The sequence below is a fragment of the Tursiops truncatus genome, chromosome 4, assembly GCF_011762595.2.
Source record: "Tursiops truncatus isolate mTurTru1 chromosome 4, mTurTru1.mat.Y, whole genome shotgun sequence".
Classification (NCBI taxonomy): domain Eukaryota; kingdom Metazoa; phylum Chordata; class Mammalia; order Artiodactyla; family Delphinidae; genus Tursiops; species Tursiops truncatus.
This window is the reverse complement of record NC_047037.1, coordinates 25,710,305-25,724,086: the sequence shown is the minus strand read 5'-3', so window position 1 is coordinate 25,724,086 and position 13,782 is coordinate 25,710,305. Positions and strand designations below refer to the sequence as shown.

Sequence of the window (13,782 nt, the reverse complement as noted above, 5' to 3'; positions counted from 1 at the left end):
CCCTAGACTGAGAGCATATAGTGAAAGCATTTGGATTACTCTCTGCCCTGCTCAGTTCAGTTATGTTGTACATTTGAAATACAGTTAATTGGATTGATTTGGTTTGCATTTAGTTTAATGTTGTTTTCCCCCATCCTTGTTGGTTTACTTTTATTTTACTGAATATGTAGAATATCAGGATGACTTCAAAAGTCAAAACTATACCAAAAGGCATTACTCAGAGATGTGTTCAGTCCCCTCTCTTTATATCCAGCTCTAGGCAACCATGATCTGATTTCTCTCCTTATAGTTTTTGTCTTTTCCAAAATGTCATATGAACCGATCTATATAATATATAGTCTCTTGTGTCTTCTACTAAGCATGCTTTTGAGATTCATCCACATTATGTATCAGGAGTTCATCCTTTTTTAGGTATTATTTTCTTTGTTTCTTGCCATAACTTGGTAGATACTGTTGTCCTCGTTTTACAGATGATAAAACGAAGCACAGATTGGTTAAATAAGCCCAGGTTCGTACAGGGAGAGTAGAGCCTGGATTTGAACTCTGGCAGTTTGATTTTTTTTTTTTTTAATTTTGAGATAATCATAGATTTGCAAGAAATTGCAAAGTGCAGAGAGGTCCTGTGTACTCTTCACTTAGTTTCCTTCAGTGGTTACATCTTACATAACTATAACTAACAGTATAAAAACCAGAAAATTGACATTGTATAGTGACAGGGTATCATTTTATCACATGTGTAGATTTGTGTAACCACCACCACAATCAAGATACAAAACTATTTTATCACTGTAAATATTTCCCTCATGCTACCCCTTTATAGTCACACCCACTCCTTCCCCACCCCCATCCCTAATCTTTTGCAACCTCTAATCTGTCTCCGTATCTAAAATTTTGTCATTTCAAAAATCCTGTGTAAATGGACTCTTCATAGTTTGTGACTTTCTGAGACTGGCTTTTTTCCACTCAGATCCAGCCAGTTGTGCACAAGTTTCTTAAAGATTGAATATAGTTGTGTCACTTTTTAAAATCTATTTTGCCAATTTCTGTCTTTTATTTAGTGAATTTATACATTTACTTATAATTATGGATATGTTAGGCTTAAATCCACCATTTTATTTTTTGTTTTCTGTCCCCTCTATTTTCTTTTTCCTGTGAGTTACTTGAACATTGTTTAGGATTACATTTTGATTTATCTATAGTGTTTTTTTAATCTATAGTGTATCTCTTTGTATAGTGTTTTTAGTGGTTGCTTTAGGTATTACATTGTACATGTGTAACTTATAGTCTACTGGTGTTGACATTTTAGCGGTTAGAATAAAATGTAGAAACCTTACCTTTTAATCCTCCACCATTTGTAATATAATTGTATTAAGTATTTCCTGTGCAACAGTGAAAACCACATCAAAGTGTTATAATTTTTCTTTCAGTTATTAACACAATTTAGAAAAGAAGAGAATTCTAGTCTATTGTATTTACTCATATTTTTGCTCTTTCCATATTCTTTCCTTCCTGTCATTTCAGGATCCCTTCTTTTATCACTGTCTTTATGTTTAGAGAATTTCCTCTTACCATTTTTTTTAGGATAGGCCTACTGGTGACACATTCTTTTAGTTTTTCTTCATCTGAAAATGTCTTGATTTTTTTCTTGATTCCTGAAGGATATTTTCACTGGGTATAGAATTCTTGGTTGATAGTTCTTTTTTTTTTCAGCACATGAAAAATGTACCACTTCCTCTGGCCTTCATGATTTTTTTTTTTTTTTTTTTTTTTGGCGGTACGCGGGCCTCTCACTGTTGTGGCCTCTCCCATTGCAGAGCACAGGCTCTGGACGCGCAGGCTCAGTGGCCATGGCTCACAGGCCTAGCCACTCCGCAGCATGTGGGATCTTCCCGGACTGGGGCACGAACCCGTGTCCCCTGCATCGGCAGGCGGACTCTCAACCACTGCGCCACCAGGGAAGCCCAAGTCTCCATGATTTTTGATGAGAAATCCACTATCATTCAAAGTGTTTTTCCTATGCAGGTTTTCCTATGTTTCTCTCTGGATGCTTTCAGGATTTTTTCCTTTGTCTTTAGTTTTCTAAGTTTTAGTTTGACTATAGATTTGTTTGGGTTTATCGTGTTTGATTTTGGCTCAGCTTGAATCTATATGCTTATGTCTTTTGCCATATTGGGAAACTTTTAGCCATTATTTCTTGTTAAATTTATCAGCCCTGCCAGCTTTCTCTCCTCTCCTTTTGAGACTCCAGTGGCATGAATGTTAGATCTGTTATTGTCCCACACATCCCTGAGGCTCTGCCCTTTTTTTCTGGTCTGTTTTCCCTCCGTTGTTCATATTGGGTTATTTCTGTTGTTCTGTCTTTAAAAGCTCACTGGTTTTTTCCTCTGTCCTCTCCATTCTACTGTTAAACTCAACTATTGAATTATTTTTATGTTGGTTATTTTTAAGTCCTAAAATTTCCATTTGGTTCTTCTTTATATTTTTATTTCCTTGGTGAGACTTACTGTTTTTTTGCTGAAACTTTCTATTTTTTCATTTATTTCAAACATGTTCATAATTGCTCATTGAATCATTTTTATGGTGGCTGCTTTCACCTTTTTGTCAGATAAGTCCAACGTCCATGTTATCTCAGCCTTGTCATCTGCCAGTTGTCTTTTCTCATTTAAGTTGGAGATTGTCTGGTTTTTCATATGTTGAATGGTTTTCAGTTCTATCCTGGACATTTTGGGTATTATATAATGAGACTCTAGGTCTTGTTTAAATCTTCTCTTTTAGCCAGGCTCCTCTGACCCTCTGCTGGTGGGGGAAGAGGAGTCCCAGTTTCATTACTGTCAGGTAGAGGTAGAAGTCCAGGTTCCTGACTCAACCGCTCCTGATAACCCTGGGGGAAGAATGAGAAGTGTTCCTTGTTACTGCTGAACGAAAGTCATGGTTCACGCTCCCCTTAATTCCTTCCTGTTACCACTTTGGCGGGATAGGGAGGAGTACCTTACTGCTGCTCCACGTGGCCTCCACTGACACCCTGGTCGGGAGGAGTTAGTTACCCCTAGAAAGTGGTGAAAGTCTTACCTTCCCACTCAGCATTCCCTGACACCACCCTGGCATGGAGGGAGAGGAGTGCCTCGTTGGTGCTGGCTGGTGATGGAAATCCAGGCTCCTCATGTGGTCTCTACTGACTCCATGGGAAGAAGGGGCTCATTACAACCTGTCAGAGGTAGAAGTCTAGGCTCTCCCCTCAACTTCTGGCCTTTGTTGATGGGGGTGAGGGTGGATCCACAGTGTTTCTCACGGTGTTTGATTGGAGTAGATGGTTATTGCCTAAAAATGGTTTCTATCTTGCTAAGCTGCCCAGTTCCTGGTCCTTTGGCTAGAGAAAGCTGGCTTTTCTTAGGGCATTTTGTTGTCTGCTCCCATTGGTGGGTGTTTCTGGATTGGTAGCTTCTCTAGCACTCACTCTGGGATATATAAAGTGTAAGAAAGCCCAGGGAATTCACTGCTGGGTTCCAATTTCCTTGGGTCCCCAGATCTCTAATTGGCTTGCCTTCTTCTCTTCACCTTTCAGTTTCTTATGTTTGTTTAACATCTAGGGTTTTTAGCAGTGCTTAATGGGAAGAAGGAGGTGTGCATGTACTCCATCTTGTCCTAGAACTGGAAACCAGTCCATTTCTTTTTACTTACAAATAGTGTTCCTTTGTATGGAATTTGTTTACCCATTCACCAGTTGATGGATATTTGAATTATTTCCCATCTGAGGCTATTATAAAGAAAACTGCTGTAAATGTTCACAGACAGGTCTGTATGTGGACATACGCTGATCTGCATTCTTTTCTTGCTTCTCTTTTTCACTTAAGCCTCCACTGTCCATATTCACTGTCCATACAGCAACAGAACTCCAGTAGTAGTTTTGTGGAACTTATTGCTGATTTCTCAACTTTAGAGGTATTTGAAGTTTGTGGTGTTTTCGTTTTTTCAGTAATGCTCAAGGCGTGGTTTTATGTATTGTTTTCTTTGTGCTCCTTGCTGAACTACAGTTTTGGGGAGCAGTGTGTGGAAAGGTTCATATCCCAGCAGTTGCTATTATTCTCCAGACCTGGAAGCTCCCCACTGTAGCATTTCCTGAACTTCAGTAAGACCTCCATCCACTAATCTCTACCACATTCTTACCTGCTCCTATTTTTACTTTCTTCTAGGTCTTTTTCTATGATCTGTTGCCATAGTCATTTTCTTACAGTTTCCCTGAACTCCCCTGATCTTCTCTTCCTTTTATATTTATATCCCTTTTATATGAATGAACTCAACTTCTCCTGTGTTCAGTCTGCACCTGAATATTGCTGGAGAAAATCACACAGAAAGACTAATTTTACTTTAAATTCATGATCACAAACCTCACTTGGATACTTACAACTATCACGGAGTTTTACTGTGCTTCTCTAATACACCTATGAGATTCTCCATCACTACAGACTGCAAATTGGTCACATCTTGCTGAATCCAAACCTGCAAACCTGTATTGGCCTCCATCTTTTTGTCCTTATGTTTTAGTCGATGAGGTGCTCCTTTTCTTGTTGGGAGTGAATTCCTCCATCTGAACTCTGGATTCTTTCTCTTTCCCCTACAAAGGACTTTGCTCCTTCAGTTATCCCTTCTTCTGTTTCATCAGCTTTACTTGCTCTTTTGGATTGTTCTCACCAGCATGTAAACATGTTCTAGGATCTTCCATTCTAAAAGACATGCCTTCCCAGACCTCATCTCCAGCCCCCTCTCCCAGCTACCATCCCCATTTCTCTGTTCTCCTTTGAATGCAGACTTTTCAAAGTAAGATTGTCTAATAGATGTGTGTGTGTGTGTGTGTGTGTGTGTATACGTGTATACACTAGCTCTGACTGTTCACTGAGAAGGCCTGCAAACAGTGTCATCCCAGTAGCAATGAGCATACTTAGCACCCATATCTTGATTTCTAAATACCATTCTCTAGTCAGCACTAGGCACTAGATCTTTTTGTGATGATGAAAATGTTTATGTCTTAACTGTCCAATATGGTGGCCACTAGCTTTGTGTGGCTTATTGAAAACTTGAAATATGACTAGTGCAACTAAAGAGCTAAATTTTAAATTTTGTCTAATTTTAATTAATTATAATTTAAATAGCTAAATGTGGCCAATGGCTACAGTAATAGAACTGCTCCAATAAAAAGAACGTGGAGGAGTTTTGTTTTGTTTTGTTTTGTCTTTTTAGCAGTGACTAGTTTCTGGGTTTGGGCAGAGAAAAATACAAGATGAGCCCACAGAATCTATGGAATCAGAAAGTACGGAATTGCTCAGAAAATAATGAGGGCATGTGGAAAGGATGTTGAAGTCAACTTGAAAGAGCTCCAAATAACCAAATCTGGGACAATTTGATCATCAAAATAAATAATGATAATAATGGATTAAAACCTGTAGAATAAAATAAATATCCATGAGCCAATGCTGATGTAACAATTAAGTAAATACATGGGAGAGAAAGGACTGCTTTTCCTTATTGATGAATATAGGACAAGTGATGGAAATAGAAACATCACTATTAGCAAACACTACAATAATAATTAGTGCAGGGACGAATCATCTAGAGATGCTAAGTGAGCATAAGTGTAATGACAAACAGCATATATGCATAGTCTCAAAGAATAACCCTATAAGATGTCTGATAAGTACCATCTTAACTGAGTGATCAAAGTTAATGTCACTGATAATGAGACATTCAGTACCTCCTGTTAATTTGCATTGAGAAGGATATCAAGACACATAACCTCAATGTAATCGTGAACAGACATCAGACAAGTTCAATTTAAGGAATATTCTACAAAATAACTGGCCAGTACTGGCAAGATCATGGGACAAAGCAGGAAAAGTAAGGAACTGTTTTAGGATGGAGGGGACTAAGGAGACATGACAGCTAAATACAACTTGTTATTATTAACTAACATCGTATCAATGTTAGTTTCCTGCTTCTATAATTCTACTCTGATTACACAAAATGTTAACATTGGGTGATGGGTATACAGGAACTCTGCATATTATTTAACAACTCTTTGGAAGTCAGAAATTATTGCAAAATAAAACGTTTTTAAAAAATTGTGTACACCTTATGCATTCAACCCAGGTCTTTTCTCTAACTCCAGACTTACATGTCAGCCTACCTTCGATGTCTCACAGCATTGCAAATTTAACACATTTAAAGCTGCAGTATTGATTCTTGTATCTGTCCAGCTCCTCCCCATAGCTCAAGGCAGAAATATGGGAGTCACTTAAAATCTTTTCTCCTCTCTCTCCCCCAAGATTGGATCTATTTCTTACTGATTCTATAAAAATTTTTCTTGAATTTTCTAATTTTTCATAATACTTTCTGACATCTCCTTATTTCAAACCACCAATCATTTCTTACCTTGACTATTTCAATAATCTTTTAGCTGGTCTTCCAGTCTGCAATCCATTCTCTTTGTAAGCAGCCCAGAGCAGTCTTCTGAAACATAAACTAGATCATGGCAGTCCCCTGCTTAAGCACTTAGTGATTTTTGCAGTGCTTTTAGAATAAAATCCAATCTCCTTACCGTGGCCCATAAGAACCAGTGACCCGGCCTGCCTCTTTGATTTCATTTTGTGGCGTGCTTCCTCTTCATATGCTTGCTGGCCTTCTCTCACTTCTTCAAATGTGACATTACTCTTCAAGCTCAGAGATGTACATTTGCCTTTCCTTTTGCCTGGAATGCCGTTATGCCCATTCTTCTTCTAACTGGTTCATTCTTGTCCTTTAAGTTTCAACTTAAATATCACTTACTCTAAAATAGGGTACCCTGTTCTTTTTCTTCCATAGCACTTGCCACTATTTCTAATTATTATTATTTTTGATTTATTGATTGTTATCTCTTTCTTCAGGTAGACTCTGTGCTCCATGAGTGCAGGGGCCATGTTTGTCTTATTCACCTCATGGCTCCAGCATCTGGCACTTAATAGGCACTAAATAAATTTTAAAACAATTAAATGACGAAAGGTAACACTGTCTTCTTAAAGGATGAAGAGAAAGTAGCTTGCCTAGAAAAAGTGAGGTTTTTTTTTTTCCCCCAGAAGGAAAGAATAGTATAGGCAAAAATATGGAGGCGAGAAACAGCATGGTGTTGTGTGTGTGTGTGTATAATTAAAAGCAGTTTGATGTTGCCTAATATATGAACCTTGAGTCAAAGATTGGTCAGAAATTGGTAAATAGGCTGGAGCTAGATCTTAAGAGCCGCTTATGTACCATCTGACCTTATAAAACTTACATGAGCTTATGGAACTATTGGAAGATTGTAGACAATAGAGTATGGACAAATTTGCATTTTAGAAAGATCAGATTTGTGACAGCAGTAAGTATAGAAAGGTGAATTTGAAGGGTGTTAGGGTGATCCAAGTCAGAGGTGATGGCTTCTGTGCCAGAGCAACAGTTGCAGATGTGAGAAAAGAGGCCAGATGAAGTAATATTTAAAGAGTAGAATCACTGAAACTTACTGATTGATTAGATATAGAAAGTGAGGAGGAAGGAGAATTTAAGTGTGGCTGTAGATTTCTAGATTGTGTTGCTTGGTGGTGGTGGTATACACAATGAAGAGGAAATACGGGAAGAGAAGCTGCTTTAATAAGAGATGGTAATGAGTTGAGTTTTAGCTGCTCTTGAACATCTAGGTAGGGATTTCCGTCAGGCATTTAGATATAAAAATCTTTAACTCTGTGGTGAGATCTCATATAGAAATGTATGGTTGATGGTAGTTGTGGCCATAAGAATAGATGTGATAGAAGTAGGCTTAAGGGAGGTTATGTAGCATAAAGAGAGCAGTTGACTGAGAGCAAATCCAGCAGTAGACGTAGAAAAACATGTGAGGAAAACATGAAGGAGACAGATAGGTGACATGAGGGAAGTTAGGAGAGTGAGGGTCAAGGAAACCAAGAGAGAAGAGCGTTTCAAGGAGAGAGTGATCAGGAATATTGCATGCAGCTAAGAAGTCCAGTGAGAGGAGCCCTGAAAAATATGGATAGCATTTGACACTCAGGGGACCTTAATGAGGAGACTGTCCATAGAATGACAAACGCAGAAAAAACTGGGTTTCAGTAGGGTGAGGAGTGAGTGGGGAGGTCAAGAAATTTGGAGAGAAAAACGGAAAAATTAGATAGGTACAGAGTGACTTGAAGTCCAGGCAGTGATCTTTATATTAGAGAAACAGGCTGAGGGAAAGAACCTGAGGAGAGAAACTTGAGACAAATTGAATATATGGTTGTTGCTACTATATGGAAATTTAAAAAATTGTTTTGTATCCTGTAACCTTCTTACACTCACTTATTAGTTCTACTAGCTTTTGAAAAATAGATTCCATTGAATTTGTACATAGACAATTGTGTCCTCTATGAATAGAGTTTTGCTTCTTCCTTTTCAGTCTGGATACCTTTTATTTCTGCTTCTTACCTTATTGTACTGGCCAGAACCTCCAGTACGATGTTGAATAGAAGTTGTGAGAGCAGACATCCTTGTCTTATTCCTTATCTTAGGGAGAAAACCTTCAGTTTTTTACCAGTAAGTACAATGTTAGCCATCCTTCATCAGGTTGAGAAAGTTCCCTTTTGTTCCTAGTTTGCTGAGAATTTTTATCAGGGATGGATATTCAAACAGTTTTATGCTTTTTTTATTTTCATCTGTTAATATGGTGAATCTTGTTGATTGATTTTTGTATGTTAAGCCAGCGTCCACTTGGTCATGTTGTGTTAATATTGTCATGTATTGCTGGCTTTGATTTGCTGAAATTTTGTTAAGGATTTTTGCATCTCTGTTCATGAAGGATATTGGTCTGTACTTTTCTTTTCTTGTAATGTCTTTGTCTGGTTTTGGAATCAGGATATTAATGGTCTCTTTGAATGAATTGGGAAGTATTTTCTCCTCTTCGATTTTCTGAGTTTCTATAGAATTGATGTAATTTATTTTTTATATGATTAATATATGAATTCACAAGTGAAGCCATCTGGGCCTGGAATGTTTTTGTTTTGTTTTTTGTTGGAAAGGTTTTTAACCAGGAATTCAATTTCTTTAATAGATACATAATTATTCAAAAAAATTTTTTTTTCAGTAATTTTGGTAGTTTGTATCTTTCAGGGAATTTGACCATTTAATCTGAGTTGTACAATTCTTTGTATAAAGTTGTTCAGTTATTCCTTTTTATCCCTTTAATATGTGTAGACTTCATGGTGATATCCTAATGTTGGTAATTTGTGTCTTCACTCTTTTTTTCCTTATCAGTGTAGCTAGAGGTTTATCAATTTTAATGACCTTCTTAAAGAAATGGCTTTTGATTTTATTGTTTTTATATATTTTCTGTTTTCTCTTTTATTGATTTTCACTTTTATTATTTCTATTTATTTTGGGTTTAACTTGCTCTTCTTTTTAAAGTTTCTTTTGATTGGAGCTGAGGTCAGTGATTGGAAATCTTTCTTTCCTTAGTGCTATCCATTTTCATCTAAGTACTACTTTAGCTGGATCCCACAAATTTTGATATATTGAGTTTTCATTTTCATTCATTTAAAAATACTTTATAATTTTTCTTTTATTTTTTGACCCATGGGATTATTTAGAGGTAAGTTAATTTTGTTTCCAAATATTTGAGGATTTTCCAGATACCTTTTTGTTGCTGATTTCTCATTTAATTCCACTGTTGTCAACATATTTTGTATGATCTGAATACTTTAAAGTTTACCAAAACTTATTTTTTGTCCCCAAAATATAGTTTATATTGGTACATGTTTTGTGTGCATTTGAAGAGTGTTTTCTGCTTTTGGTAGATACACTGTTTTTTATAAATGTTAATTATGTTAGGTTGGTTGACAGTATTGTTTAAACTTTCATTCTTAATTGCTTTATTGGGTGTTGAAATCGCCAACTATTTGTGGATTTGTCAGTTTCTCCCTGCAGTTCTATCAGTTTTTGCTTCATTTGTTTTACAGCTATAATAGGAACTTAACATTTAGGATTTTTATGTCTGCTTGATAAATTGAACTCATTATTATAAAATAACCCTCTTTATTCTAATATTGGTAATATTCTTTGTTGCAAAATCTGCTTTGATATTAATATAGCCACTCTGGCTGCCTGGCTGGCTGGTTTACTTGCCTTCTTCCTTTTTTTCATGTTTCTTAATTTAATATTACAAGATTTTAAATCTAATTTTGATTTTATACTGGTATCTCTTTCCTCTAACATTGAAAATCTTAATCCCTAACTTTACATAAATACTTAACATAATTATTTATTTACATTATCTTCGAAAATATAGACAATAGATTCAAAATAATAATACCAGTATTACCACTGATAATTAGGTTACTGAATGAAGTTTTAGAGGTCTTACTGCTGTTTGTTCTAAGAATATAGAATATATCACTAAGGATATAGAATCAAATACTGTGCTCTAGTCCTTTGAACTAATTCCCTTTTTTTTTTTAGTGGTTTCTCAAGTTTGTTTTTGTTTACTTTTTAAGGGTTATTTCTTAAGTTTAATCTCACTTTTGAAATGTAAAAGTTGTCTATGTTGCCAAACTCAAAACTATATAAAGGTATCTTCGAACAAGTCCATTCCCAGTCCTCTACCCTACTAATTCCTATATTTAAAAGTTTTGGCCTTTCTTTCCAGTATTTTTACAAGTATAAGCAAATAAATATATGCACATGTATAAATAAAAATTAGAATATATTCATGTTTCTCATTCCATTCTTACACAGAGTATAGAGTTCTGTAACTTCCTCTTTTTTCAGTTAAGAATATATCCTGAAGATCACTCCATATCAGAGTAATTAGGGAATAGAGATTTACCTCATTCTTTTTGACAACTACATAGAATTCCATCCTATAGATACTATAATTCATTCAGCTAGACCCTTGCTAATGGACATTTGGTTTGTCATTACCCATTAAATCAGCTTTCTTTTAATTAGTATTAGTATGGTTTATATTTTTCCACTTTCTTTACTTTTAACTTAATTTTATCTTATATTTAAAGGAGTCTTAAAGTCAGTGTATAATTTTTTTTGTCCAATCTGAAAATCTCTCCTTTTTAATTGGCATGCTTAGGCCATTTACATAACTATGTGATGTGTCTGTTACTCTGTCTTCATGTTTACTAATCTTTTCTTCTGCCGTATCTAATCTTCTGTTAATGCCACTCAGTGTGTTTTTCATGTCAAACCTTGTACACTTTCAAAATTTAATGTCTTCTGTGTCTCTACCAAACATATGAAATATAGTTATAATAACTTTTTTTATGTCCTTGTCTACTAATTCTATCAACTGTGTCATTTCTGGATCTGTTACTATTGATTTGTTTTTCTTTTTGATCATGTGTTGTATTTTCTTGATTCTTTGTGTTCCTGGTTATTTTCTATTGGATGCTAGATATTGTGAAGTTGCTGGATATTTTTGTATTCCTATGAATATACTTGAAGACTTAGTTACTTGGAAATAGTTTGGTTCATTTGTGGTTTGCTTATAAGCTTTGTTAGATGGAACAAGAGTGGCCTTTAGTCTGGGGCTAATATTTTCCCACTACTGAGGCAGCACCCATAATTACCAGCTTTTTACTGTGGCCCTTGGGATCTCTTGCTAGTCATTTGTGGGCTTCTGGAATTGTTCCCTCTGCTCTTTTCTAATGGTTCTTTCCCCAGCCTCAGATAGTTTCCTCACATGTATATGTTTATCAGCACTCAGCTGGAGACTCCGGGTATGGGTGGGTCGGGGGGCCAGTTCTTTTGTAGCTCTCTGGAGGTTTCTTTCTTTCTGTGCAGCTTTCTTTCCTCCAGTACTCTGACCTGGGAACTCTAGTCACTTTGGCCTTCCCCAGCTGACAGCCCTTTCTTTCTTCTCAGGGAGACCATCTAACAGTAGGCTAGGACAGTTAGAGGGCTCACTTTGTTTATTCCCCCCATCAGAGATCACTGTCCTGAGCTGCTGATACTACCCATTTTTTTTTTTAAGTGTTTGAGGTGGGAGGATAAATCTGTTCCCTGTTACTCCCTGTACTATGTACTCCTGTATGTAGAAGTTAGTATTTGTCTTCTAGTTTAAAAAAAAAAAAATCCAAGGAAAACAATCAGATCATTCTGTATTATAAACAAGTTTGGACTAAACTTATTTTCCTTTGTAATTCCTAAAAAATGTGTCAATATCAAATACATTATGTGTCACATATAAATAAAATACAAGATAATTTAGCATACTAAGGTTATTTTAACATTCGTTTTCTGCTTATCCATGGTTTATGATGTGAAATTGCTTGATTTACCAACTAGAAGAATAGTTGTATCCTAGGTAATTAGGAAAATTATTTCATAACGTACATAGCAAATAAAATAATATGTATTTAATAATACTACTTGTGTGTTAGAAAACCCAATTTTTATACTTAGATTTAAAAATTAAGAGTACTTCTGATTTTTTTTATAGACTCACACTTTTGGACTGTGGGTATTGCTTTTTTGGTTTGTGGGTATTCTTATAGAAGTGTTTGTATACTGAACAGCATTTTTCTCTTTTTTTAAAATAAATTTATTTATTTAATTTATTCATTATTTTTCGCTGCGTTGGGTCTTCATTGCTGTTCATGGGCTTTCTCTAGTTGCAGCGAGCGGGGGCTACTCTTCATTGCGGTGAGTGGGCTTCTCATTGCAGTGGCTTCTCTTGTTGAAGAGCATGGGCTCTAGGCGCGTGGGCTTCAGTAGTTGCAGCACGCAGGCTCAGTAGTTGTGGCCCGCGGGCTTAGTTGCTCCGCGGCATGTGGGATCTTCCTGGACCAGGGCTCACACCCGTGTCCCCTGCATTGGCAGGCAGGTTCTTAACCACTGTGCCACCAGGGAAGTCCCCATTATTCTCATTTTTTTAAAATTTTATTTTAAAACATATATTTATTTGTTTGTTTGTTTTTGGCTGTGTTGTGTCTTTGTTGCTGCGCGTGGGCTTTCTCTAGTTGCGGCGAGTGGGGGCTACTCTTCGTTGCAGTGCACGGGCTTCTCATTGCGTTGGCTTCTCTTGTTGCGGAGCACGGGCTCTAGGTGCGTGGGCTTGAGCAGTTGTGGCACGCGGGCTTGAGTAGTTGTGGCACGCGGGCTCAGTAGTTGTGGTTCGTGGGCTCTAGAGCGCAGGCTCAGTAGTTGTGGCGCACAGGCTTAGTTGCTCTGCAGCATCTTCCCAGACCAGGGCTCGATCCTGTGTCCCCGGCGCTGGCAGGCGGATTTTTAGCCACTGTGCAACCAGGGAAGTCCTCTCAGTGTTTTTATACCTCATAAAATTGTAGTGAATTTTTATGATTAAGATTTTACATAATTAGTGTTTACATGAGATAAATTTGGTATTAGAAGGAAAGTAATACACTATATTCAGGCACAGTGGGACTGTAGGAGGACTTAAATTTTAGAAATGGGGTTAAGAAAGTAGAAGTTGAGTCTCGGCCCACTTCTTACAAGTTGTATTACCTCTTTAGCCTTATTTTGTTACTTTCTCACGTAAGCTTTTTGAACCTTACTTTCTTCTTTAAAAATGCATGATGATACCCTTCTTAAAGGCAGTTGTGAGAGTTTGATGCATTTTGTGAAAATAAATAGTAAACTGCACATACTATATCAAAATGGGTATCATTTTGAGGTTTAGCCTGAGAAGTGTAAATTTCAAACAGTATGTACAGTGGGAAAATTTGACTGTACCCAGGCCTGACATCAATAATCAGAATTGTTATCTTGGCC

At 36.7% G+C, this 13,782-nt stretch overlaps 1 protein-coding gene across 4 annotated transcripts in view; it reads left to right on the top strand.

The window, feature by feature from the left end:
* The window catches only part of RASA2 (RAS p21 protein activator 2), a 117,904-nt gene that overhangs the window by 49,590 nt on the left and 54,532 nt on the right, over positions 1-13,782 (top strand). The window lies entirely within an intron of this gene.